Source organism: Cryptomeria japonica, chromosome 2 (genome assembly GCF_030272615.1).
Source record: "Cryptomeria japonica chromosome 2, Sugi_1.0, whole genome shotgun sequence".
In the NCBI taxonomy this organism is placed as follows: domain Eukaryota; kingdom Viridiplantae; phylum Streptophyta; class Pinopsida; order Cupressales; family Cupressaceae; genus Cryptomeria; species Cryptomeria japonica.
The window spans coordinates 190,941,532-190,947,531 of NC_081406.1; positions in this window are offsets into that span (position 1 = coordinate 190,941,532).

Sequence of the window (6,000 nt, forward strand, 5' to 3'; positions counted from 1 at the left end):
AATACCCACTTTTTTCCTATTACATTCTTGGTTTCCGGTCTAGGTACCAATGACCATGTATTATTCTTCTCTATCTGATCAAGTTCATCTTCCATTGCCTTGACCCAGTCTTCATCATCAAAGGCTTCTTTTGCTATTCTAGGCTCAATGGTGGAGATCATACAAGAGTTTTCTCTTAGCCTTCTTCTACTTAACACACTTGCATTCTTGTTTCCAATAATCTAATCAGGGTTGTGATTGAGTTTGACATACCTTGGGATAACTTGATCTTGATTTTTCAGGTTCTTCTTCTTCTTCTTCACTTTCTTCATCTTCTGTTGGACCTTCTTGTTCTAGTTGAACTGGGGTTTTTGTGTTCAGTTATCCAACTTTTGGCTTTACCAGTTTTGGTTCCAAAAACAATGTGTTTGGTTCTTCTTCTTCCTTCTTCTTGTTGGTTTCTTTAGTTTTTTTAGGAAATTCATCTACTCGAACATTGACACTTTCAATGATCTTCTTAGTCCGGTTGTTGTAGCACTTGTAAGCTTTTCTCCTAGTGGAGTAACCAACAAATATGCCTTCATCACTTTTGGCATCAAACTTTCCAATATAATCACTTCTTTTAATAAAACATCTACTACCAAATTTTTTGAAGTAACTGACATTCAGTGATCTACCATACCAGTATTCATAGGGTGTTTTGTCCTTACCTCTTTTGACCAGTATACAATTAATTGCATAAACAGTTGTGCTCATAGATTCTCTCCAAAATTTCTTAGCTACACCTCCTTGAATTAACATAGTCCTAGCAGCTTCAACCACTGACCGATTGTTCCTTTCTGCAATACCATTCTGTTGTGGTGTCCCTGGTGCAAATAGCTGCCTCTTGATCCCATTGTTTTCACATTATCTAGTGAATTCCTCTGAAGTAAATTCACCACCTTGATCAGTTCTCAAACATTTCAGCTTCCTTCCACTTTCATTTTCAACCAGGGCTTTGAATTCCTTAAATTTGTTGAATGCTTATGTCTTGTCTTTCAAGAATGTGACCCACATCATCCTTAAGCAGTCATTGGTAAAAATCATGAAGTACCGATCTCCTTGAATACTCCTTGTCCTCATTGGTCCACATAGGTCAATATGAACCAAATCTAGCAAATTCTCAGCTAAGAAAGATTTGCTCTTGAAGGTTGAGGATGTCATTTTCCCTAACTGACATTCCTTTCACAAAGCATTCACTAGTTTGTCCAACTGTGGCAATCCTCTTACTAATTTTGACTTGCTGACTCTTACAATGTTATCAAAATTCACATGAAAAAACCTCTGATGCCAAAGCCAACTATCTTCTACTTTTGCAATCAAACAATTGTTCACTTTAGAGTTTAAGTGAAATAGATTACCTCTAGTTTGTTTGCCTATTGCAATCAGCTCACCTTTGCATCCAAAGATCTTGCAAACTCCATTCTTGAATTCTAACAGGTAACCTTTGTCTTTGAGTTGAGAAACACTCAAAAGATTGTGTTTCAAACCTTCAACCCAGTAGACATCATCTGCACTACTCTTACCATTCAGGGAGATGGATCCTTTGCCTTTCACCATGCAGGGAGAGTTATTCCCAAATCTGACAACACCTCCATCAAATTCATCCAATGTTAGAAACTTGCTCCGGTCACCAATCATGAGGTGTGAACAACCACTATCAATAATCCAGTCATTTGAATTATCCAAGTGAGAAACCAATGCCTTCTGATATGATATGTCTTCTTTGACAGAAACAAAGACAATGTCCTCATTTGTATCATCCTCAGATTCTTCATCAGTAATACCTCCATCCACTGCAATGAGACAATTTCTTTTTCCTTTTCCTTTATAATTCCTATATTTCTCTCATTTTTCCTCATTATCTCCATTAGGACAGTTAGTAGCAATATGTCCTATCTAGTTACATGCAAAACATTTTAGTGGTAATTTACCTCTATACTTATCGGTACCTCTAGGTAACCACTTGACCAACAATGCTTCAAGTTCTATCAGGCTTTCTTCATCATCTACCTCTCTGCTAGATCTAGATTCATGACTATAGCTTACTTCTCTTCTTTTCCTTACTGGTGGGGTTGAGACTGAGGCTTTAAATGCAGATTCTGACCTCTAAACACTTCCATCGAAACCATTTAATTCAAATGCAGTTAATTTACCAATGATAGAGTCAAGAGTTGCCTTTGTCTTGTCAATAGATTTGAGTTCTTGAATGGCTGCAACTCTGATAGCATAGACTGGTAGAAGGGTTCTCAATACCTTGCTAACCATAGTGGCATCCTCCACTGTACCTCCAATGCTTTTGATTTCTCCAACTATCTCCTTGATTCTCTGACCATATTGTTAAATTTTTTCACCTTCAGTCATTATCATGCCATCAAATTTTCCTTTGAGACTCTCTTCCTTGGCTATCTTTACATGCTCATCATCACCATAGATTTCTTCCAGTTTCTTCAAAACTTCATGTGTAGTCTCCAAATAATGAACATCAACATATTCTGAATCTGACAAAGTACTGATGATGGCTTCCAATGCTTGGTTGTTCTCCTGCTGCTCCTTTTGATCATCTATCATAATTCCACTAGGCAAGTTATACTTAGTAACAACTTGATCCCAATACAGACTCCCTAAGCTCTTGATATAATTCTTCATCCTATCACTCCAGATTCTGTAGTTATCTCTATTGAACTTCGGACCTTCTCTCTTCATAATTTTCTCTTGGATCTTTTTCTTAATCTATTAGGCTTATACTCAAGAGGACCTGGAAATCTCTGATACCAATTGATAATATGATGAAACTATAAATATCTGGTCAAGTATTGAGAGGGGGGGGTGAATCAGTAGATAGAAAATTAACTAAACTTTCACCAAACTCATTTCCAACTCAAGAGCAACTCACCAAGTTTACCGATTTAGTCACTTTATCAAATCTGTAGCAACACTGTCAAACCTTACTGGTTGACCTAATACTTCAATGATATAATGCAACAGATTTGAAACTTAAATATCCTTCGACCAAAACCTTAAACCACTTCACTAATACCAATAATAACATATTTTAGATCATTTCCAATCATTTAAATATATCTATGTAGATTTACCAATCATTCATATCAACCATACCAAAAACACATCCACAAAATCATTCACCACTTAACACAATGATTTTTCACATGGAAACCCAAATGGGAAAAACCACAGTGGGGATGAATACTGACAAGCATTTTGAACTCTTCTGAAGTTCGCCCTATTAGGAGCCAAGCCCGATTAGAAGCTTATACAATAATGTTCTATTAGGAACAGATTCGGTTAAGGACCACCTAGTTAAGGGATTGACTACAAATACCCTGTTAAAGGTAAACTCGGTGGAGGATTTTAAATCCAAGCTAATGGATCACCTGGTTAGAGGATTTCAACAACAAGCTTGTTAGAGCTTACCCGGTTAAGAGATTTTACTACTGTAATGGTTAGAGAACAACAGGTTCTTGACCGATCTAGAAATAGCACTTCCTTGCTGAATCAGATCCTTTATCACTTCTATCTATCTTCACATCATTCTACAGACACACCTCTTGGTTCGGCAACAATCATTTTCACACTTAACCAAATTTCTAATAACTCATTGAATCAATCCATCGACCTTATAATAAAATACATTAGGTCGGTAACACAACTCAAACCCTACAATTCTCATAGAGATTACAAACACATCAATTTAATCTTGACTGTTAGATTACATGCAGTCAACTTCACATTCTTCTAGCCATCTACAACCTCTTTTGGATCACCGCACTTTGAATCTTGTAACACATCACACGTTTGTCACTTCATACTATGCATTTGATCATTCCAAAGATAAACGATTATCTTTACACAACAAAACCTTTTCTAAACTCATTACATGCAACATGCTTATGTGGCATCTTCATCACCGATCATGATTCAATCATAAATCATCACAACCGATCTCCAAGCTTCATCGGTTAGGGTTATGCTTCTCAACTGGTTAGGGTTACCGGTTGATCTTCACTGCTTCATTACTGGTTGCTTTACTGCTTCATTACTGGTTTCTTTACTACCTCATTAGCGGTTTCTATAGTACTTCATTACCGATTGTTATTAACATCAATGACAACACTATACTTCTTCAATGCAATCTTCATGCAATGCCAATAGTAATAAGGTCTCTTAACCGATGATGCTTTATGGTTTGGAGGTAAATTTCATTATGTCCATAACTTGATGGTGATGTGTCACAACCTGTGTGAGAAATTAAAATATTGTTTTGGCACAATTAAGGATGGAACTTCTTGGGAAGCAACAAAGTGCTTAGCATAATGTTTTAAGGGTATGACTGCTTATCAGATCGATGTGCGGTGATGTGTTATGATCATTCAAAGACTGTAATTGTCTTGAAATTTGTTCTAATGATCTATATGATGATTTGTAATGATCTGTGATGATCTATGATGCAAATTCATTTGAATCTTGATGTATCTAGGGTTTTGTAACCAATAAAGATGTAAAGTTTATTTAGGTCAGTTTTGATGACGTTTATTGTGTCGGTAATATGAGAAAAGAGTGTGTAGCCAAACCTGAGGTGTGTGTCTGCAAGAGTGAAGTAGAGTGGAGTTGAAGTGGATTTGAACAAGCAAGATGGAAGTGCTATTTCCAGATCGTTCATTTGTTGTTCCCTAACAGTTGTAGCAGGTTCAAAATCCCTTAACCAGGTAGGTCCTAAAGAGGCCTTGTTCATGTAAATCCCTTAACTGGGTAGCTCAACAACTTGAGTTTAAATCCTCCTACAAGGTTTCTTCTAATAGGGAAACGCTCCTAACAGAGCTCATATTATAAATCCCTTAACCGGGTGACTCCTAACAAGGTCTGCTCCTAACTGGGCATCATTGTAAGCTCCTAATTGGGCTAGGCTCCTAATAGGGCGCATTCTGAAAGAGTGCATTATTTTGTGGGTACCAATTCCCACCGTGGTTTTTCCCATTTGGATTTCCACATGAAAATCCTGGTGTTCATATGGTGATTGATTTGTGTTTGTGTTAAGTTGATATCTTTCTATTGCATGCATGATATGGAACACTTAAATGAGCAGTTTGGTAAATCTGATTAGTAGATTGATTTCAGTGGCTACCAGTACTGGCTATTGTTTTGGTGAATTATTGATCAGTTTGGTTTAAGATTTTAGTTTCTTATTAATATTGATTCACCTCCTCCTCCCTTCTCAATATTAATCAGATCCTATAAATAACAATTGGTATTAGAGCTTTAGGTCCTCTGTGTGCAGGAAGCTTAACAACTTGAGGAAAATATCTGAAAGAAAATGATGAAGGAGGGTCCAAAATTTACTAAGGACAACTACACAATATGGAAAGACCGAATGAATATTTATATCAAAGGTATGGGTTCTCAGTTTTGGCAACATGTTACTACTAAATATGTACCCCTTGAAGAGAGGAAAATGTAGCAAGGGAAGATCACATGGTTAGTATTCAAATGAAGCATTCAAACACATAATTCACAAAGAATAACCATTTATACCTTTCTATTTTTACCTCTCCCTTGGATTGAGTTTGATGAAGTGGATGGATGATGAGGATACGCCCTTGATGTTCCTTGCTTGATATGATGTGGAATGATCTGCTTTTCTCAACAAGATTAATGGATTGATGGGATTATTCGATGGATTTTGGATGGATTTTAATTGAAATATTGAAGAAAGAAGAGAGAGGAGAAAAGAGTAGCATGGGAAGTGGATTATTTATGAGGAGAATAGGCTCCAATTTATAGATTGGAGAAGGCCAATGGAGGGCTAAGATTGATTTGATCATGAAGGGTTGAGATTGATTTTAGATAGAAGGCATGGATCAGGGGTGCCTTGGGAAACTAAACAAGAATATAAAATTCCTTGGAAAAGCAGGGGGGGAGAAATTTGAATTTCAAATATGAGGAATTAAAAATTCCAAAATAAGG